The 22,985-nt window shown below is 48.3% G+C and overlaps 1 protein-coding gene across 1 annotated transcript in view; it reads left to right on the top strand.

Moving 5' to 3' along the window:
* The first annotated feature begins 4,319 nt into the window (after positions 1–4,319).
* The window catches only part of PRDM10 (PR/SET domain 10), a 115,486-nt gene continuing 96,820 nt past the window's right edge, over positions 4,320–22,985 (top strand). The window contains exon 1 of the mRNA XM_062197353.1: positions 4,320–4,603. The gene's annotated coding sequence lies outside the window, so the exon portion shown is untranslated. The remainder of the gene's footprint in view (positions 4,604–22,985) is intronic.

Below are 22,985 nucleotides of genomic sequence, written 5' to 3'. Positions count from 1 at the left end.
GCCATTTAGGGAGTAAACCAGCAAATAGAGACCTTTCTGTCTGTCCAGCTCCCCTGCTAATGTGCCTGGGAAAGCAGCAGAAGATGGCTGAAGTCCCTGGACCCCTGCACCCACATGGGAGACCCAGATGAAGTTCTTTGCTCCTAGCTTTGGTCTTGTCTAGCCCTGGTTGCTGTGGGCATCTGGGGAGTGAACTGGTACATGGAGGATCTCTGTCTCTCTTCCTGTAACTCTGCCTATCAAATAAATAAATTAATCTTAAAAAGCAAATAAAGAGCAATCAGGTAGTTTGAAGCCAGGGTGTAAGCCACTCCCTTTCTTGTCCTCTTCCTCTTCCCCTGTGTTGAAGAGATTCTGAGTTCTCCTAGATCTTTGGTTAGATGGGTGGTTTCCAAAATGACTGGATTCTAGATAGAGAGTTGCTGCATAGAGTTTTTGGGCACTCGATCTGCAACTTTTCCAACATAGAAAACTACTTCAGTCAGTTTTGTTGCCCAAGCTTGGTTCATGAAACAGATAAGGCTTTGAGGAGCCCAGTAGCCGGCAAAGTGTGTGGCTGCAGGGCACTAGGCGCCAAGGAGGGCTTTTGTTTATTAAAATAGTTTTTTTTTTTTTTTAAGATTTCTTTTTCTTATTTGAAAGGCTGAGTCTCAAAGAGAGAAGGCAAGACAGAGAAAGAAATATCTTCCATCTGCTGGTTCCCTCTCCAAGCAGCTGCAATGGCTGGGCTGGGCCAGGCTGAAGCCAGGAGACAGGAGCTTCCTTCAGGTCTCCCAAGTAGGTACAGGGGCCCAAGGACTTGGGCCATTCTCTGCTGTTTTCCCAGGTCATAAGCAGGGAGCTGGATCAGAAGTGGTGCAGCTGGGACTCAAATCAGCACCCATGTGGGATGCCAGCATTGTAGGCAGAGGCTTAACCTGCTATGCCACAGGGCTCGCCCCATTAAAATAATAAGTGGGGACTCAGAACATGCCTGGGAGTTCTGGTGTCAGTGTCATAGGAGTAGTGGCAGACAAACGTCTGTGTCTTATCCTCAACAGAGGTGGCAGGTTCTTCTTTTTTTAATATTTATTTTTTATTTATTTGAAAGAATTACACACAGAGAGAAGGAGAGGCAGAGACAGAGAAGTCTTCCACCCTCTGGTTCACTCCCCAGTTGGCTGCAACAGCTGGAGCTGCATCTATGTGAAGCCAGGAGCTTCTTTCGGGTCTCCCACGCGGCAGGGGTTCAAGGACTTGGGCCATCTTCTACTGCTTTTCCCAGGCCACAGCAGTGAACTATATTGGAAGTGGAACGGCTGGGACTAGAACCGGCGCCCATATGGGATGCCGGCACTGCAGGCAGCGGTTTTACCTGGCCCGATTCTTCTTTTTGTTACAGCTCTTTCTGCTGCACTGTTACAATGCTCGCCTCTGCTGGCTCACGGTCGGTCTCTCTTCTCTGCTGGATTCATCCAGTGCTTCTGCCTTTGGGGTTACCGCTTCTCTTCTCTGCTGTGTTTTCTGTCTTGTGACCACAAAGAATGAGGTACGTGGACAAAGAAGGAGTGAGCAAAGCAAAGGACCTTCATCAGAAGCAGACATGGGGCCGACACTGATTAAGCTGTGGCCTGCAGCACCAGCATCCCACTGGGTTCAGGTTTGAGGCCCAGCTGCTCCACATCTGATCCAACTCCCTGCTGATGGCCTGGGAAGTCAATAGAAAATGGCCAAGGGCTTGGGCCCCTGCACCTATGTGGGAGACCTGGCTCCAGATTTGCCCAGCTCTGGCTGTTGTGGCCATCTGGGGAGTAGACGAGCAAATGGAAAGACCTCTGTCTGTCTCTCCCTGTATGTAACTGTGCCTCTCAGGTAAATAAATAAATCTTAAAAAAATAAAATAACATAAAGCAGACAAAGCTCTCTGGAAGCTGGGGAGGAGGGCTGCAGCCCCCAGCTACCTCTTAAGGCTGCGTGGCTCAGACTTTTATGCAGTCTAAAGCTTGAAGTTCTTGAAGTTCTCCCTGATTGGTTGATATGTATGCTAATGAGGCATGCTACATGAACCAATCAGTGAACTGACATGGAGTAGCCTGTCTTGCACAGAAGTGTGCAGAGTTCTCAATCAGGTCTATTACGCAGACTTAACAATATCCAAAGATTACATTGTATATGGTTCTTCCCCTCTTGTCTCCCCCTCCCCTAGGGCTCCTGGAAAGTTACCTCAAGTTGTTTATTTCCCCTCTTTTTCAGGGGCCCCTGGAGTCCCCATCAACCTTAATAGTATTTTTTTTTTCTCCCAATCACCTTCCCCACAATCCACCTGGCTTGGATGGATGAGGGAGTCATTGAAGTCAAGTGGCTCTGGGCACCCTGGTTTCTACTGTGCAACCACATGGCCTACCCAGTGCAGGCAGAGTGTGATAGGGTCTCACCATGCTCAATCTTTTTTTTTTTTTTTTTTAAAAACCTCATGGCCTTTCACATTTGCAATCCTCTAGGACTAGAATGTTCTCCTAGATCTTCACATGGTTTCTTTGATTTCCATGTTCAAGTCTCAAGTCACGTGGTAGTATGGGGGGCATTCCATAACACACAATTTAAATTGTCGGCATTTTCTCTCCTCTGCCTGTCCCTGCATTACTCTCTCAACAGCACTTGCCATCACCTGGAGTCATTTATTTGTGTTGTTCTCCTACCAGCCTTAGCTCAGCGAAGCGGGGACTTGTGTGTTGTTGTCTCCTACTCTTGGTGTTCAGAACCATGAGGGGTACCCAGCGCATGTTTTATAAGTGCTTCTTGTGAATGAGTGAATCGTACTGTGTTAATAAACAAGTTAATGACAAATCACAGGAACACCATGTTATTGAGGCTCACTCCCTGCATTCCAAAGGAAAAACAATTTGTGGGGCGGCTTCTACCTGTTAATGTGTGTGCATTCCGAATTTCAGCAGCATTTCTCTAACTCCATGAAGTTAAGGGGGAGGGGTGGCTCTCCGGACGATAGCTCCACCTCTCATGGGTAACTGTTTTGGGGGTTTCTTGGTGTCATTTCCGGTCATTAGATGCCAGTTGGGACCACCCTAACGGGACATTTTAATAAAGTTCTATCTCCAAAAACAAAATGATTCAGGGAGTGGCAGGCTTTCTTGGCTATGGGAGAACCTGTCCAACTTTTCACAACCAAAAAAAATAAAATAAAATAAAATAAATTCAAATAGCTTCCTTAACCTAAGGAATCACCCCCCAGTCAACAAACTTCCTCTTCTATATACCCGGAGTAAGAGCTAATAGCAGCTCTAGCCCGCAAGTGCTGGGGTCTACCCCATCAAGCCCCCTTTACCTTTTCCGTTCACTTCAACAAGGTTGCTTCTCACTCAGTCCGGCCAGCACTGGGGGCTGCAGCCTGGTCATCAAGTTGCCTACAGGGTAATCAACTGTGGATTTTGAAAAACATAACGCTCTCCCATTCTTCCCACTTTGCTTTCAGTTACATAAAACAGCAAAGACAACACGGCAAAAGATTCCAGCCTTGTCTTTTCCCTAGTTGTAACTTCTCCCTTTTTTCCTTGTTGGCCAACAGTGCAAGATTTCATGGGTTTTAGTAGCATCCTTAATGCTATCCCTCCTTGAAGTTCCAGCTTAGGTACTGTCAGTCTGGGAGTCCAAGGTGTTTTTCACCTTGGAGCCGCCAATCGGCGTTGCCAGTGGGGGAGAGGGCTCTGCCTGCAAAGCCGGAGTTCATTCCCGTGCACGCGGTTGCCCTTTGAAAAGGCAATTTCAAGGGCCACAGCCTGAGGTCAAAGTCACGGGCTAACCGGTGTTCAAGAACCCTGCACTTCTTAGCGCCTCCGCCAACTTTCCCTTTCCAGGACGGTGAGGCGGGAACTAGACACACAGTGAGGGTGCTCTACGGGGTGGCAGGCCTGGGCACCCACAGGCTCTCGGCAGCCGAGGCCCGCGGGGCGCGCGCTGGCCCACCGGTGTCGCAGGCTGCAGGAAGGCGCGTCCCGGGCACGCCGCCCCGCTCGGGCGCCTCCCGCTGGTTCCACAGAGCCCCACGGCGCCCGGCGAACAGTCGGTTCCATGGCCGGCGTACGCTGAGGAAAAGGCAGACGTTTCCCCGGCCTCACCGCGCCCGGGCCCGACCAGGGGTCCTGACCCCGAATGCGAAGCGTCGGGCTTTCTGATTGGCTTAGAGTACAAACACACGCGTGCGCCGCCTGAGAACCTCGCTCCGATTGGATTGTATAGGAACAGCAGAGCACGAAATAAAGAGGCCGTCAGTCATTGGGCCATTGTGTGAATCTCCTTTTGGCTCCTCTGCCGACTGAATTAACGTCTCAGGATCTTCGTCATGACTCTTAAATCTGGGCCTGTCAGTTTGCCCCAGCGTTTCTCGTCGCTAGGCGCGGCATGGAGTTTACAGAATTTGGCCAATCATATCACCTCGAGGTCAGGTTGCCAGGCAGATTATGCTAATGAGGCCCCGCCTTTTATGCTGCTCCCACTCTGCGGCGGGAAGAACCACCTGGAGGTGGCGGGGGGGGTTTGATTTCCATCACCCCTAGGGAGAGAGGATCGGGGACCCGCTGATCTTCCACCTCCCCTCTCCCAACGTCGTGTAAGTACCTAAAGGATTAAGGGAAACGGATAAACCAGGGTCCGCAGTACCCCTTCGCCTGGGAGGGTGTTTCGTCTTTGCTTAGTCCCACCCAAAATGGCGCCCAGCTCTTTCCGCGTCTCAGAGCCCGGCCGGGGCCAACCGACCGCGGACCCGGGTGGGGGGGGGGAATTGATGGTGGTGGTGGTGGGGGGGAGAAATCCCGGCGGCACCGCCCGATGGTACAGTCCAGCCGGGGCTGGGACACGGCACCTCACTCGGGGTGGGGGGTCAAACCATCGGCACCTTCCAAGGGGAAAAGGGCAAAACCCCCTCCTGGAGGCCCTCCTAGCGCCGCGGTCAGCGATGGCCTCGGCGCCTCCTCGCCCCTGCCTCCGCCGCGCGCGGCCTCCCTCGCGACCCCCGAGCGGCTCGCACGCTCCGCCGGCCGCGCGCACCTCTCCTCCCCTGCCCGCGTTGGTTGGGCCGGGACGGCGGTTGGGCGGCCTCGCGCTCCGGCGGCGGCGGCGGCGGCGGTTGGGCGGGCGCTTTGCTGGCCGGGCCGGGCCGGGCTGTGAGGGCCGGCGCGGTGGGTGGCGGCGCGGCCATGGTCTCTCGGAGCCGCAGGCCGCGCGCGGGCGCCCAAAGCCGGCGGGGCGCCTCCCACCTGCCGTAGGCTGCTGGTCCCCCGGCCTTTATTTACAAGGTGGCGCCGCCGGGGTCGGGAGGCCCCGCCCGTGCGGGGGTGCGGGCATGGCCCCTGGGGGTCCCTGCGAGCCAGCGCCGCGTTCTGGGCCGAGGTCGCGGGGCGGCCGCCCGCCCGCGCCGGGTGCGGTGCGAAGGCGTGACGGGGCCCGCCGCGGGGAGCGGGCTGCGGGCGCGCCGTGGGCCGGCCGTCGGCCGCTTTCGCTCAGCGCCCGGGGGTCGGGAGCCCCGACGCCGGGTGCCCTGCCACGTCCAGCGGGGGGCTGCGGCCGTCCGCGCCCCAGGCAGGTGCGGGAGGGGGCGGCGCCGCGGAGTGTTGGGGGGCGTGCGCCTCTCGCCTTGCGGGGTGCCACCCGTTGGGGTCAGACCTCGCGGGGGTGGCTTTGTGCCGGCGTCGAGGATGAAGCGGAGGGGGCTGGCGCCCATCGGGCCGGCCCTGTGCGCTCATTCGCCTCTTGGATCTGTGGAGATGCTGCCCAGCCCTTCGCCACCCCCCACCCCCGAGATCTCAGCTCCTCGGCCCTTAACCGTCATTGGGAACAAATTACGCTGGGCTGGAGGTGCAGCCTCCTGCCCTGCCCTGTCGCCGTGTCTGGGGCCCGCCGGGCAGCAGGGCGCGCGGTGTCCACGCACTTGATGCACTGCCGCTCTGCAGTGGAGCGGACACAGTTTGAAACAAACCAGGGTTGTTGGGGGCGGGGGGGCCTGCAATGCACTCTTGCAGCGGAGCCTTTTCAGCCTGTCGTATTTAGAAACTACTAGGTTTACTTTCTAGAAGCCAGTTCAGGTGGGATTGACATAAAATGAAGCATTTTTAAAGCGAAGAGGTCCGTGGTTGACTTGTTTTGCACTCAGGCATTTTTTTTCCCCTGTCGTCCCCCCCCAGTTCCATGAACATTCGCCCTTTGCGCTGTTGTTTTGCAAGAGTGCTAAGCCAGCCCGGCCTTTTTTTTTCCCCAAAGAAGCCATTTTTACCTTTTCTAATATTCAGTAGCCTGCTCCACCACACGTCGTGTATTGTACATCTGAATGTGAGTATGTGCCCTAGCTGTTCCAAGGTTCCTGGCTTCCTGGACCCTGAGTGCTTTTTTTTTTTTTTTTTTTTTTTTGTCATGACATGATGGTGGTCTAAAGGCTGGCAGGTTAATCTGGTACGATCCCAAATTGATCAGCACTGCTTCAATTTCCACTTTGTCTAACTAAGGCTTTTCTTTTTCTCTTCTAGTTTTAGCAGTCCTGTGCAATCATTGTAGAAAGTGTAGGAAACGGGCAGGCGCCGTGGCTTAACGGGCTAATCCTCTGCCTTGCGGCGCCGGCACGCCGGGTTCTAGTCCCGGTCGGGGTGCCGTATTCTATCCCTGTTGCCCCTCTTCCAGGCCAGCTCTCTGCTGTGGCCCGGGAAGGCAGTGGAGGATGGCCCAAGTGCTTGGGCCCTGCACCCGCATGGGAGACCAGGAGAAGCACCTGGCTCCTGGCTTCGGATCAGCGTGATGCGCCGGCCGCAGCGCACCAGCCATGGTGGCCATTGGCCACCAACGGCAAAAGGGAAGACCTGTCTCTCTGTCTCTCTCTCTCACTATCCTCTCTGCCTGTCAAAAAAAAAAAAAAAAAAAAAAAAAAAAAACCTGAGCACATCCTGAAAGCCAGCATCCTGTATATAAAATAAAATGTTTAAGAAAGTGTAGGAAACGTAGAAACATAATAAAAAGTTAACAGCCCCTGATGTAAGGTTACCTGAAGTAATAATCCTTATTTGGTGTTTTCCACATTGTGTGTAGGATATTTTTTTTTCCACACCCGGCATCATAATGTGTGGTTTATTATCTGCTTTTTACAAAACACCGAAGATTTGCCACTTGCAGTATTTTCCCCCGTAAGAATTACCATGTTTTGACACTCTGCTTTTTTTAAAAGAATTTTTTCGCTGGCTTTATTTTCGAGTCTAGACTTGGACAAACTGTTCATTCCACAAAACAGAATAAGCCTTGCCTCATTTTTCTTTTTAAAAGCGTAGTCTGCTTGGGCGGGAGACGTTTCTGGATAACAAGCAGAACTGCTCCAAGGCCGGGAACTACTGAGCTATCATTCATTGGTTTCCTCACTAATTCTTACATCCTTAGTGCTGATGAACAGGTGATAACTGCGTTATTTAGTGGACTCAAATGGATTTGCTGAAGACGGTTTTTGGAGGGTGCTTGTCCTTGCGCTGTTTGCACCGGTTAGTGAGACTTTGTTTTAAACCCCAGTCCTGATGTACTTTGACCTGTTGCCACTAAAATTGCGTCTACTCCAACCCCAACCCCAAAGAAAGTGGAAACGCCTCGTCCAGCATTTGATTATCGCCAGCAGAATTTGCTGTGTAAATTTGACATAGGAACAGTAATAGATTAGCCAAGGGGAATTTGGTGTTTAGAGCCAGCTAGTTAGGAGTAAGGAAATGTTTGCTGCAGCCCAGATCTTTGCAGTCCAGTCCCCCTGGATTCGCCAGGTGCAGATGGGAGTAGTAGGAGGCTGAGGGGAGCTTCACTCTTCCCTGCGCTTGACACGAAACTTCATTCAGTTTTTGAGGAATCACTGCTCCAGGGCCTCTGGCCTCTGTCCTTTTTCGTCTCAGTGTTGTAACTCTAGTTGGAGATTAGTGTGGAACATTCTGAACTCGCCTGTCTTCTGTCCCCCTCCCCCCCTACAACTCATTTGGCACTGACACCTCACTCTGTAGTCTTAAAATATTTAAAAATTCCCTTTCCAAAAATCTCAGTGCTTTCCCACTGTCCAAGTCTGTAGACTGTAAATTTGTTGCTAGAAAGCACTGGGAAGTAGGTTCTCTGTGCATAACCCAGAAGTGGCTTAGGGAGTTGGGGTATGTGTGTGAGGGAGGTTAGGGATAATCAAATTACAGTGACAGCAAGACTGGTAAGGTGGGAAAGCCATCATCAAATGAATGGTATAGATTACCAAAATAGCCGGCTACAGTAGCCTATTGTTACTGATTTTTAAGTTGAACCCACTTGTTTCAAACAATGTTGGAGCTGACTGCTCCCTTTTTCCCGCCTGTGTCCCCCTTCACTCTCACGGTCTGACACTGATGTTACAACCCACAGCCTCACTCCTGTTTGCTGCAAGGGCTGTCCCTTGGATTTCTGTCCTAGCATCGAAGTCAATAGCTGTGTGTGCTACTGAGCATTTGACATATGGCTGGTGCTGTAAGTGTGAAATACATACATAGATTTCAGATTTACCCTGGAAAAGATATAAAATACCTCGATTTCTAAACACTGATTCCATGTTGAAATGAGATGTTGGATAAGCTAGGTTAAGTAAAATAAATTATTGCAATTAATTTTATCCGTTTCTACTTTTTGTAGTTACCAGAACACTTAAAATTATGTATATGGCTTGATGTTTCTATTGAAAAGCACAGCCTTAGTCTGATAGGAGCAGTGTGTTTCCACGTAACAGTAAGATATAATGTAGTAGTTTTTGGTTTCTACAGTTTGAGTATACACTGCTCTTATGCAGATGTGTCTGATTTTTGTAATGTTTATGATAGCTGTCAAAGTATGATTCTTTCAAAAAATTATAAATTTACTTTATTTGAAAGGTAGAGACGGATAGAAATCTTTGATCTGGTTCATTCCCTACATACCTGTAATAGCTAGGGCTGGGCCAGGCCAAAGCCAAGAGCTGGGAACTCCATCTGAGTCCTCCACATTGGCAGCAGACACCCACCTACTTGAGCAGGAACAGAGCCAGGGCTGGAACCTGGGTACTCCAGTGTCTGATATGGGATGCGGACATCGCAAGAGGTATCTTTTAACTACTAAGCCAAATGCCTGTCCCAGAACACGATTATTCTTTTGAAGACTTATCTTAATCTTGAAACTATCTCTGGGTAATTGAATTGCTGTTAACTGAATTAATACATTTAATATTTGAGCTTGAAATTGTAAAATGACATCTGTGATTATATAACCTTTTTAAAAAAGTCGAGCTAAGCATAATTGGCTGAATTTTCCCAGACTTGGCCTACTACTTATTGATTTTTATAATTGGTCATTTCTCAAAGGTTTAAGAAAATATTTCTAGGAGGAACTTGAAATTTAAGCTCACATCTTTTCTCTCCTGTGGTTTAGAAAAATGCCACAATAGAAGCAGGCATTTAGGGGGCCAGCATTATGGTGTAGTGGATTAAGAGCTCTGTCTTTCCCTCTCTCTGTAACTGCCTTTCAAATAAATTTTTGGAAAGATTTATTTATTTGAGAAGTAGGGTTACAGACACAGAGAGGGACAGACAGAGAGAGGTCTTCCTTCTGCTGGTTCACTCCCCAAATGGCCACAATGGCTGGAGCTGGAGCGATTAGGAGTCAGGAGCTGCTTCTGGGTCTCCCACGTAGATGCAGGGCCCCAAGCACTTGAGCCATCTTCTACTGCTTTCCCAGGCCATAGCAGAGAGCTGGATTGGAAGTAGAGCAGCTGGGACATGAAGTGGTGCCCATATTGGCTGCTGGTGCTGCAGGTGGAGGCTTAGTCCACTATGCCACAGCGCTAGCCCCTAAATAAATGTTTACAAAGATAGCAGCAGAAGCAGCAGCAGCAGCAGCAGCAGGAGGCTTTAGCCAATTGGAGTACCTGAGTCCCATCCTTGGTTCTGACTCCTGACTCCAGCTTCCTGCCATTACAGATCCAGTGGTGTTGGCTCCAGTCATTGGGTTCCTGCCTCCTATGTGGAAGGCCTGAATTGTATTCCAGTTTCAGGCTTTGGTCCCTGCCCAGCCCCTGCCATTGTGGCATCTGGGGAGTAAGCTAGTAGATGGGAGCTAGAGTTCTCTTTTTCTCTGCCTCTCAAATAAATTTTTTAAAAGAAAAAGGCCTACAGTGGTTTGATTGTAAGTGTAGAACACTTTGGACCAGCTCATGGGACAGCTGTCCTTGTGAACACTGCTAGCAGATCACTACCTATAGGAAATCCATATTCTTTCTACTGCTGTGTTTGACAGTGTTAACAATGGAGCCCCACTCTGCCTCAGTAGATGTATTTCCTTTTTTTTTTTTTTTTTAAGATTTATTTATTTATTTGAAAGTTAGTTACACAGAGAGAGGAGAATCAGAGAGAGAGAGAGAGGTCTTCCATCTGATTGTTCACTCCCCAATTGGCTGCAATGGCTGGAACTGCGCCCATCTGAAGCCAGGAGCTAGGAGCCAGGAGCTTCCTCCGGGTCTTCCACATGGGTGATGTCCTTGGGCCATCTTCTACTGCTTTCCTAGGCCATGGCAGAGAGCTGGATTGGAACTGGAGTGGCCGGGTCTCGAACTAGTACTCATGTGGGGATGTCAGCACTGCAGGCCAGGGCGTTAACCCCCTAGCCACAGTGCCGGCCTCGATGCATTTCATTTTATTGCCTTGTGTGGCAGTTGGATAGGGTGAACAGCATAGGCTCTGGGGCAGAGCACCTTAGATTTCAGTGTCTTCTCATTTCAACCAGCTGAGATCTTGGGCCAGTGGCTTATGTAAACCTCTGGTTCCTTATCAAATCATTTAACTGGTTCCATGATTCTGAACAGGGCTAATAATGGTACCAATCTCATAGTTTCTGTGTGAGGATGCTTGTTAGTCACTACTGTACTTGGCGCAGCAACAAGGCGCGCAGTACTAAATGGCTCTGTAATTGCTAACCTGGTTGAACCCCTCCTTCAGCCAAACTGGCCTTCCCCTGTCCCTTACCTATTTCGGTTTTCCCTTCCTGTTTTCATTCCTTCATTGCCCAAGTGGTGTGTTTCTTCCAGTCCTCTGCCAGCTGTGCCCACCAAAATCCTGTCCATCTTTCTAGAGCAGTAAACTTGGTAAACTTATTCGCAAAGGAATAAGTCTCTGTGGGCCATATGATCTCTGTTGAAACTGCTTCTTCCCTCTGCCCTGCAAAGCATGGCTGTGTCCCAATACAGCTATATTTTGGACCCTGACATTTGAATTAATGCAACTTTAATGTGTCATGAAATATCTTAATTTTGAGTCTTTTTAACCACATTAACATGTAATGTTAACATGCAAAGCCTTTCTTAGGTCACAGGCTGAACAATAACAGGTGTCAGGCTACCTGCAGGCTAGAGTGTGCCACCCCTGTCCCAGAGCGAGCAGAAATGTCACAGCCCTCCTTGAGGCCTTGGCAACCATCTTGTTAAGAGCGATCCTCTTTGTCTATGGAGTTCCTGCAGGATTTTTGTGTGCTTTTTCATAATAGAAGTGCTTAATCTGTATTGCATTGCATTGCAATTATTTGTACTTGACTCTTGCTTCCTAAACAGACTGTAAATCCTTAGAAGCTACAGATGTGTTTTAGCCTCCTCTTAAAATGCAGCACAAAAGTGCTTTTGATTCTAAAATGTTTTGAAGAAACAGGTCTGGGAGCCGGCGCTGTGGCTCAACAGGCTAATCCTCCACCTCGTGGCGCCGGCACACCGGGTTCTAGTCCCGGTTGGGGCACCGGATTCTGTCCCGGTTGCCCCTCTTCCAGGCCAGCTTTCTGCTATGGCCCAGGAGTGCAGTGGAGGATGGCCCAAGTGCTTGGGCCCTGCACCCGCGTGGGAGACCAGGAGAAGCACCTGGCTCCTGGCTTCGGATCAGCGCGATGTGCCGGCCTCAGCACGCCGGCCACGGTGGCCATTGGAGGGTGAACCAATGGCAAAGGAAGACCTTTCTTTCTGTCTCTCTCTCTCTCACTGTCCACTCTGCCTGTCAAAAAAAAAAAAAAAAAAAAAGAAAGAAAGAAAGAAAGAAAGAAACAGGTCTGGGCCAAGTTGAGCTATGAGCTATGAGCTGTCTTCTATTGCTATCCCAAGCACTTTAGCAGGGAACTGGATGGGAAGTGGAGCAGCCCCTACTTGTCTGGGGCCCTCGAATATGGGATGTCTATGTTGCATGGTCAGGGCTGGGCCAGACTGAAGCCAGGAGCCTGGAATGCCATTTGGGTCTCCCTTGGGAGTGGCAGAGGCCCACATAGTTGGATCATCTTCTCTGCCTTATAAATGCGTTAGCAGGAGCTGGATTGGAAGTGGAGCTACTAGGTCTCGAACCTTCACTCATATGGGGTGCCTGTGTCACAGGTGTCTGCATAACACAACGCAAACCCAGCAATGCATAGGTTCTTTGCAGAGAAAATCCTAAAATTTCATTGAGTGACTTTAAACGAAGACTTACTAAATGGACAGCACAGTGGTTCAGGGACTGGAGAGTACTCTAAAGATGCCAGTACCTTGGGAACTGATTTATAGATGTCATGTAATCCAAGAAAAAAATTTAAAACTCAAAAAGCATTTTTGAAACCACATAAAGTCTCAACCCACAAAACGGAATAACACTTTTGACAAAGAAAGTTGGGAGAACTTGACTAAGAGACCAAGAGAAGCTGTGATAATTAAGATGGTGTGGGCCGGTGCTGTGGCTCACTAGGCTAATCCTCCGCCTGTGGTGCCAGCACCCCGGGTTCTAGTCCCGGTCGGGGCACCGGATTCTGTCTCGGTTGCCCCTCTTCCAGGCCAGCTCTCTGCTGTGGCCCGGGAGTGCAGTGGAGGATGGCCCAAGTGCTTGGGCCCTGCACCCGCATGGGAGACCAGGAGAAGCACCTGGCTCCTGGCTTTGGATCAGTGCGCGGTACGCAGGCTGCAGCACGCCAGGGCACAGCGGTCATTGGGGGTGAACCAATGAAAGGAAGACCTTTCTCTCTGTCTCTACATCTCTCACTGTCCACTCTGCCTGTCCAAAAAAAAAAAAAAAAAAAAAAAAGATGGTGTAATGTTGGCACTGGATAGAGCTACAGTGGTAGATCAGTAGAACACCATAAGGAGTCCAGAAATAGTCTCCTGCATATTCAGACACTGGATTTATGACCCAGGGCTCCTGGCAAAGGAAAGACCGAACCGTAAAGGAGAAGTTAACGTTGGAGACCACATCCATGACCTCCACTAGTGTGGAGAAGGATTTCTTCAGAAGCTGCTTCCGGAAGAGCAGGCACAGCTCACAAAAGGGCACTTTAGGAATGGCCAAATGTCGAATGACTGTGTGAGAAGGTGCCCAGTCTAGGTAATAGTCAGTGAAAGACTACCCTGCATACCTGAATTCAACTCGACAGTACCAAATCGTGAGCAGGTCGAGCAATATGGACTTTCAGAAATGGCTGGTAGGGATGTAAATTAGTTATAAATACTTTGGAAAACAGCAACACCAAGAGAGTAAAAAATACATATACTCTAGTGGCCATCTGTTCTGTTAGAGAAATTACATACGTACGAGAGAACCAGAAAAAATACTTAGTTATTTTCATCCTGTGATCTAGTTCAATTAATCTTTTTAAATTTAATTTTTTAAATCTAATTGGCATAGTAATTGTATATACAAGGCTGGCATTGTGGCTTAGCAAGTTAAGCCGTTGCCTGCAAAATCGGCATCCAAGATGCGCGCCACTTAGAGTCCCAGCTGCTCTACTTGCGATCCAGCTCCCTGCTAATGTGCCTGGGAAAGCAGTAGAGGTCCAAGTGCTTAGGCCCCTGCACCCACATGGGAAAGCCTGGATGAAGTTCCTGGCCCGGACCTGGCTGTTGTAGCCATCTGGGGAGTGAACCAGCAGTTGGAAGATCAATCTCTCTCTCTTTCCTTCTCATGGTAACTCTGCCTTTCAGATAAATAAATCTTAAGAAATAATTGTATAGGGGCTGGCGCTGTAGTGTAGCAGGTTAAGCTGCAACCTGCAGTGCCAGCATCCCATGTGGGCACTGGTTCGAGTCCCGGCTGCCCCACTTCTGATCCAGCTCTCTGCTATATGGCCTGGGAGAGCAGAAGATGGCCGAAGTGCTTGAGCCCCTGCACTATGTGGGAGACCCAAAAGAAACATCTGGCTCCTGGTATTGGACTGGTATAGCCCTGGCTGTTGTGGCCATTTGGGGAGTGAACCAGCAGATAGATCTCTCAGTCTCTGCTTCTCTCTCTACTTTTCAGATAAATCTTAAAAACTGTGTATGTTAAAAATTGTGTATATTGGGCCGGCGCCGTGGCTTAACAGGCTAATCCTCCGCCTTGTGGCGCTGGCACACCGGGTTCTAGTCCCGGTCGGGGCTCTGGATTCTGTCCCGATTGCCCCTCTTCCAGGCCAGCTCTCTGCTGTGGCCCGGGAAGGCAGTGGAGGATGGCCCAAGTGCTTGGGCCCTGCACCCCATGGGAGACCAGGAGAAGCACCTGGCTCCTGCCATTGGATCAGCGCGGTGCGCCGGCCGCAGCGCGCCGGCCGCGGCGGCCATTGGAGGGTGAACCAACGGCAAAAGGAAGACCTTTCTCTCTGTCTCTCACTGTCCACTCTGCCTGTCAAAAAAAAAAAAAAATTGTGTATATTAATGGGATATAGTATGATAATTTGATAACGCATACAATGTTATCAAATCATGGGCTAATTAGCATTTCCTTCTCCTTTAATATTTATCATTTCTTTGTGTTAGGAAGCTTCAAACTCTTCCCTTCTAGCTCTTTATAAAATATATAATAAAGGCCGGCGCTGTGGCTTAACAGGCTAATCCTCTGCCTTGCGGCGCCGGCACACCGGGTTCTAGTCCCGGTTGGGGTGCCGGATTCTATCCCGGTTGCCCCTCTTCCAAGCCAGCTCTCTGCTGTGGCCCGGGAAGGCAGTGGAGGATAGCCCAAGTGCTTGGGCCCTGCGCCCGCAGGGGAGACCAGGAGGGGCGCCTGGCTCCTGGCTTCGGATCAGCGAGATCTGCTGTCCGCAGCGGCCATTGGAAGGTGAGCCAACGGCAGGGGAAGACCTTCCTCTCTGTCTCTCTCACTATCCACTCTGCCTGTCAAAAAAAAAAAATATATATATATATATATATATAATAAAGTGTTGGGAACTATTGATTGAATTACATGAGGGCGCTATGTTTTAGAGACAGGTTGCTTTTTTTTTTTTGTAAAAATGGTGAGTAAATGTTATGCATCTTTTCCCTCTGGGTTGATTATGTTAAGATCTGTCATCCTTTGTGTACTTCCTTTGTTAAAGCTGGCCACTCAGTGGGCATTTAATGAATATTGTGTGGGAACTGTTGGAATTTTTCCAATGGGAACCCTTCCACAAGTCCACGTAGTTTTATCAGCTCCTTGGCTATTGAGTGGCTTGGTCAGGTCCGTCCGTTGGTGGCTTTAGGAAGTCACGGCCTCCTGTGGATCCCTTGAAAGGAAGCCCGGCCTGGTGACTGCGTCATCTAGAGGGAGACCAGGGGGATAGTGGCAGGCCCTGCCCGGCTTTGTAGGAGCAGGGAGGGGAAGGGCGGTTCTCGCTCTGCAGTAGGAGGGGTCCGGGCTTGAATCACGCTGTGACCTGGCACTAGGCACAAGGCGTTCTTCCTGGTGGCGTTGAGGGTCAGTTGACAGCGAGTGTTTGTTTACAGGACCTCTGTGTAATGCGAACAGCAGGAGCTGGGAGTCAGAGCACTGTGATTATGCTGACTTCTAAGGAGCTGCCTCTGGTCAGGGGTCTAGGTTTGTGCTCTCCTTTAACTCCTCCAAGGGATTTCTATCACACCTGAATGAATGACCCACTGAAGTGTTGGCAGTGAACAGTTAAGGCTGAGATTTGCAAACAAGTGGGAGGAAATACTGACTACATAGTTTTACAGTTCTGTCAATTTTCAGTTGAAATACACGCATTGTAAGAGAGTACCTGATCCCTGCAGTGAGGAGCTCTTTATTCCCAACTTAATTGTTTAATAATGAAAATGTATTAAAATACCTCTTAATTAAAAAATAAGACTTTTCTGAATAAGAGACCTTCATGATCTAGTACTTAGCCTGTGGTACACATAATTTAAATAGTTATTAACGTTTGCAACACTCAGTTCTGACCATTATCCCACTTTACATGAACAGCGAGCTTGGGAGTTAGCTAAGACTTGTGGTATTGTTCCAAGTGTCGAGATGAAATTATACACGTGTTCACCTCGCTTCTGTTTCCGCCATTTCATACTGAGAAATGTGGGGGCTGGTAGAGGACAGCTCTGAATACAGGACCAGTGAATGCTGGTTTATTCTGGGAGTTTTATCAAAGTGGAGTAGGTTGACGTTTGGTGGATTGTCCATCTTCCTTCTGTGCCAGTAAGATGGATTTTTTTATGAAGGGGATAACTGCTTTAATATGCTAACTGGGCTCACTGTCTTGTTCATAAAGTAATTTTTAAGAAAACTCGTTCTGTGTTGCCCATTTAACCTTGCAAACAAGGGGCTGAGCTTGATGAGCGAGGAGCTGAAAATGGAAAACCAGGTGGGGGGCATTCACGGGAACCTGTTTACAGGGGGCACGGATCTGATAGGAAGGGAATGACTTCAAACCAGTATCGGTTTGCTTCTTAGTGCTGAGGCGGAGTCATGGATCAGTCTCTTTGAACAAAGGACCATTTGTCAGGAGTTGGGACAGAGTGAAGGGGTTGTTAAGCTGTTTTTCCTGGTTTATACACATAGTGTATATAAATTATGAAAATTGAGCTCCAGATTAATTTTTCCCTAAGCAATTTTAATGCATTCCTTTTCCCCCAGTGAAAACAGTTTTAAAACACTTGGATTTATTGTGAAAACAGCTTACCAATACGATTGTGCCTCTTGTACAGGGTTTGTGATTTGTTGAGCCATAGTTACGCCGAGACCATCTGTAAGGAAGGCTTTTGGAGCCCAGAATACCCACCTGGAAATCTCCTGGTTACCGCAGTTCCCCAGAAGAGCGTGAGATATGTGGGACAGGTAGCTTTAGGCGCACAGGTGTACCAGGGCCGCAGGTCGTATCTGCCCCCTGCTGTTTGTTGATTAAATGGCGTTGTTCTGAAAGGAGCTGGAGGGAACGTGCTTGCAGCTTTGTACAGCCACAGTTGAAAAATATGGATGCTTGGGGTTATTTGATGAGTCATTTGCAGCAAGCTCTTCGTCTTCCAGTGTCCCTTATAGCTGCACATTTCACATCCAGTGCTGCTTTCGGGTACCCTGACAGGGCTATGGCTCAGCCTCGCTTGTTACCGGCTGGTGGAGGGCAGCTGGGTGAGGGCAGTCTGGTTGGCAGGGAAGACCACCTGCATTCACTGCCACCAGCCTTCTCAGAATTCCGAGGCACAGATACATCAGGGGAGCCGGCGAGTTGCATATTTTGAAGACAAGCGGACGGATTCTTCCTGAGTCTCTGTTCAGCAATGACGGTGGCTTTGGCCATTGCAGGGTTGTATAAAGAATAGTTGTTACTATCACGGAGTTGCAGTAGGCACTCAGAGCCCTAATCTTGGTCTCCTTCCTAGAGGCAGGTCTTGGCCCCTGTGTAATCAGCCTCTCGTATGACTTGCAGAATGATTTTCCAAAAAGTATCACTGCCGTGATAAGATATGATTCTTTTCCTTATTGTGCTGCAAGAGTTAGCTAGATCTGCCTGGCACCAGGATCACCTGTGGAGGTTTATAAGTAAAGGATCCTGTCTCGACTCTGGGGAGTCCAGTTCATGAGCTTTGGGAGCTGTAGCCCAGTTACAAGAAGTTTAAGACTTTCACTTTGTGGCCTTTCATCTGCCCATCCTAACCACTGTTTGAGATTTTCTCACTCATAGTTGCTAGTCCCTAAGCATGCTCTTAATTTTCCTTGCCTCTGGAACCTTCTCAAGCTGTTTCATCAGAGATACCTTCATGTTTACTCTAGGAGCAAATAACAGGCTCCCCCCCCCCCCCCGCCCCCAATCTTCTCTCTCCCTTCTATGTATGTCAGGGTTCTTGATGCGTATTGCCAAGTTGTTTCCTAGGAAGCTTGCATTGGGTGTAGGGGCCATTCTCCACTGCTTTCCTGGGTGCATTAGCAGAGAACTGGCTAGCAAGTGGAGCAGGCAGGTCTTGAACCGGCACCCAAATGAGATGCCAGTGGCGTTACCATAGTGCTGGCCCCTGTTGAGCTGTGATTTGCATTCACAATCAGTCATTTGAAGTGTACTGTGCTATGGCTCTGATATATTCTCAGAGTTGTGCAGAGGGCACCATCACCACAATCAGTTTTTGAAACATTTCCCTAATCCCCAGAGGAAGCACATAGCTCTTAGCATTCACTCGGTCCTCCCTCTCCTCCCAAGCCCTGTGGTTTGTGGGTTTGCCTGTAGGACATGTTTCACTTAAACGGGATCATTCAGTCTGGCTCTTTGTGACTAGCTGCTTTAACTCCGCCTAATGCTTTCAGGGTCCAGCCACGATGTAGCGTGTGTTAGTACACCAATTCCTTTTTCTTTTTTTTAAAAAGAAGATTTTATTTATTTGAAAGGCAGAGTTACGAAGAAGCAGAGGCAGACAGAGAGAGAGAGAGAGAGGTCATCCATCTGCTGTTGCACTCCCCAGTTGGCCGTATTGGCCAGAGCTATGCAGATCCGAAGCCAGGAGCCAGGAGATTCTTCAAGGTTTCCCATGCCAGTGCAGGGGCCCAAGGACTTGCTCTCCTAGGCCATAGCAGAGAAGTGGACCAGCCAGGACTTGAACCAGTGCCCATATGGGATGCCAGCACTGCAGGGGGTGGCTTTACCTGCTATGGCATAGCGCCAGCCCCCACCATTCCTTTTTATGCCCAAATAATATTCCATAACCCATTACATGGATATTTATGCAATCATTAATGAATAGATATTTGAGTTGTTTCCATTCTTAGCTACTCCCTACACACAGACACATAGACACACACACACACACAATACTTCATTTATTTATTGTATAAGTTTGGCAAACACTAAAATCCAGCAACATTTTCATTTTTCTTAATTTAATTGAAAGAGAGAGAGAGAGAGAGAGATCCTCAAATGGCCATACTGGCTGGGGCTGGTCCAGGCTGAAGTCAGGAGCCAGGAACTCCATCTTGGTCTCCCACATGGGTGGCAGGGGCCCAAGTGCCTGAACCATATTCTGCTACTTTCCCAGGTGCATTAGCAGGGAGCTGGATCAGAAGCGGAACAGCCAGCACTTGAACTAGCACTCTGATATGGGATGCTGGCATTGCAAGCAATGCCACAAAGCCAGGCTCCCAGCAACATTTTTTCTTTTAAGATTTATTTATTTAAAAGGCAGAGTTATGGACAGAGAAATGTCTGCTGATTCACCCCTCAAATGGCCGCAGTAGCTGGAGCTGGGCTGATCAGGAGCCAGGAGCCAGTTGCTTTTTCCGGGTCCCCGGCATGGGTGCAGGGGCTCAAGAACTTAGGCCATGTTCTGCTGCTTTTTCAGATGCACTACAGGGAGCTGGATTGGAAGTAGAACAAAAAGAACTGGAACCGGTGTCCATATGAAATGCTTGCGCTGCATAACCCTGTTATGCCACGGTCCTGTCTGGCAACATTTTAAGCATGTGAAAAAGTCAAACGCTAAACAGTACTGGAGATTTTTTTTTTCGTCATTAGAAATGACTACACGTTTCAAATGCTGCAAAGCTATGAAAATAAGGGTGTTTGGGCTTGAACATATGCCATAAAACACATGTAAAAATATGATTTGTCTTTATGAAAATTACATCCGACTAGTAGCAAAGAAAGATGTCAATAATGAAGTCTCTTGTGGCCGGCACTGTGGTGTAGGAGTTAAAGCCTCCGCCTGTGGTGCTGGCAGCCCATATGGGTGCTGGTTCCTGTCCTGGCTGCTACTCTTCAAATCCAGCTGTGCTAGTAATTGGGAAAGCAGTAGAGGATGGCCCAAGTGCTTGGGTCCCTGCACCCATGTGGGAGTCCTGGAGGAAGCTCCTGGCTCCTGGCTTTGGATTAGCCCTGCTCTGGCCGTTGAAGCCATTTGGGAAGTGAACCAGCAGATGGAAGACTTTTCTCTCTGTCTCTCCCTCTCTCTGTCTGTAACTCTACCTCTCAAATAAGTAAATCTTTAAAAAAAATAAAGTTTTCAGCCATGTTTACTACATATATCTTACATATAGTGATGCCATATCTCATACCCTGAAATGCCAAGTGCATAGATCCAAGCAGAGGCTTCTCATTGAGGCAAAGAATTATTGGAGAAGGATTGAATTTTTACATGTAACACACTCAAAACTTTCTATATAGAGAGTGCTGGATCATAACAATGTATTCTGGGGCCGGGACTGTGGCGTATTGGGTAAAGCCACTACCTGCAGTGCTGGCACCCCATATGGGCGCAGATTCGAGTCCTGGCTGCTCCACTTCTGATCCAGATATCTGCTATGGCCTGGGAAAGCAGTGGAAGATGGTCCAAGTCCTTGGGCCCCTGCACTCGTGTGGGAGACCCGGAAGAAGCTCCTGGATCCTGCCTTCGGATCAGCCCAGTTCCAGCCACTGTGTTTATTTGGGGAGTGAACTAGCAGATGGAAGACCTCTCTCTTTCTCTCTCTCTTTCTTTCTCTCTGCCTTTCAAAGAAATAAATCTTTAAAAAAAAAAAGAAAAAAGATTTCCAATGTGGTGGCAAGGATTCAAGTAGATGACTTAAAATCTCTCTCTCTCTCTGCCTCTCAAATAAAAAAATAAATAAATCTTTAACAGTGTATTCCGCTGTATTCCTGAGAGGTTGCGTCTTCTCTGGCAGTATAAAATTTCCTGGTCAGTGTCAAAGTTCTGGTAAACACAAAGGCATTTTCTGGTGCATACAGATGTTGCAGTGGGCATCAGTGAGAGTGGAAGAAAATTGTAGATTTCACACCAAGTTTCTGTTGAGCTTTGTCAAGCCAAACAGCCTAACTATAAGGCAAGCGAAAACACCCCCTATAACAGATTAGTGGGTTTGACCAAGTAAATGTAGGAATTTGACCTTAGGAAAAAACGTCGCATGAACAGACCTAAAATAGTTGGCATTGAAGTAAGCATCTAGTAATTAATCAACATCTTGGCCTGCAGGCATTGTTTCAAAAGCCTGACCAAAAAAATCTGTTGTTCTGTATTATTAAGTCAAGTTTTTAAAATCACCAGTCCTTCAAATCTCAAATTATAATATGGTCTTCATTACAATACATCCTTTTTGTGCCATATGAACACAGTTATAATTAGGTTAAAGAAAGCTGAATTTGTTCAAATTATTATATGTTTTTATGTATATTGAATACTAACTTTTTTTTAAAGATTTATTTATTTGAAAGAGTTACAGGAGGAGGGGGGTATCTTCCATCTGCTGGTTCATTCTCTAATTGGCCGCAATGGCTGGAGCTGTGCTAATCTGAAGCCAGGAGCCAGGAGGTCCTCCAGGTCTCTCAAGTGGGTGCAGGAGCCCAAGGACTTGGGCCATCTTCTACTGCTTTCCCAGGCCATAGCAGAGAGCTGGATGGGAAGTGGAGCAGCTGGGTCTCGAACCAGCATCCATATGGGGTGCCGGCACTTAGGCCAGGGCATTAACCTGCTGCGCCACAGCGCTGGCCCCTAACATTTTTTTTAAAGATTTATTTATTTATTTATTTGAAAGTCAGTTACACAGAGGAGAGACAGAGAGAGAGAGGTCTTTTTTTTTTTTTAATAGAAAACTTTTATTTAATATAAATTTCAAAAGTACAACTTTTGGATTATAGCGGTTCTTCCCCCCATAACCACCCTCCCACCCACAAACCATCCCATCTCCTACTCCCTCTCCCATCCCATTCTTCACTAAGATTTGTTTTTAATTTTCTATATATATAGATCACTCTATACTGAGTAAAGATTTCAACAGTTTGCACCCACACAGACACACAAAGTATAAAGTACTGTTTGAGGATTAGTTTTACTGTTAATTCTCATAGTACAACACATTAAGGACAGAGGTCCTACATGGGGAGCAAGTGCACAGTGACTCCCGTTGTTGATTTAGCGATTGACACTCTTATTTATGGTGTCAGTGATCACCCGAGGCTCTTGTCATGAGCTGCCAAGACTATGGATGCCTTTTAATTTCATAAGCTCTAACCTGATTTAGACAAGGCCATAATCAAAGCAGAAGTTCTCTCCTCCCTTCAGAGAGAGGTACCTCCTTCTTTGATGGCCCATTCTTTCTGCTGGGATCTCACTCACAGAGATCTTTCATTTAGGTAATTTTTTGCCACAATGTCTTGGCTTTCCATGCCTGAGATATTCTCATGGGCTTTCAGCCAGATCTGAATGCCTTAAGGGCTGATTCTGAGGTCAGCGTGCTGTTTAGGGCATTTGTCATTCTATGAGTCTGCTGTGTATCCTGCTTCCCATGTTGGATCGTTCCCTACTTTTTAATTCTATCAATTATTATTAGCAGACACTAGTCTTATTTATGTCATCCCTTTGATACTTAGTCATATCTTTATGATCAGTTATGAACTTAAACTGATCACCTTAATTAGTAAGGTGGCATTAGTACCTGCCAACTTAATGGGATTTGGATTCCCATGGCAAGTTTTTAGCCCACCCTTGGTGGTAAGTCTAAGGGAGCATGTGCTGAACTGTACATCTCCCTGAGAGTGGTCTTTCATTCACTGGTTCACTCCCTAATTGGCCTCAATGTCTGGAACTTCACAGATCCGAAGCAAGGAATCAGGAGCTTCCTCCGAGTCTTCCCACGTGGCTGTAGGGGCCCAAGGACTTGACCCATTTTCTACTGCTTTCCCATGCCATAGCAGAGAGCTGGATTGGAAATGGAGCAGCTGGGACTCAAACTGGTGTCTATATGGGATGCTGGGTCCATATGGGATGCCGGCGCTGCGGCATAGCAAGTAAA

Source organism: Lepus europaeus, chromosome 7 (assembly GCF_033115175.1).
Source record: "Lepus europaeus isolate LE1 chromosome 7, mLepTim1.pri, whole genome shotgun sequence".
Classification (NCBI taxonomy): domain Eukaryota; kingdom Metazoa; phylum Chordata; class Mammalia; order Lagomorpha; family Leporidae; genus Lepus; species Lepus europaeus.
This window is presented reverse-complemented; position numbering and strand designations above follow the sequence as displayed.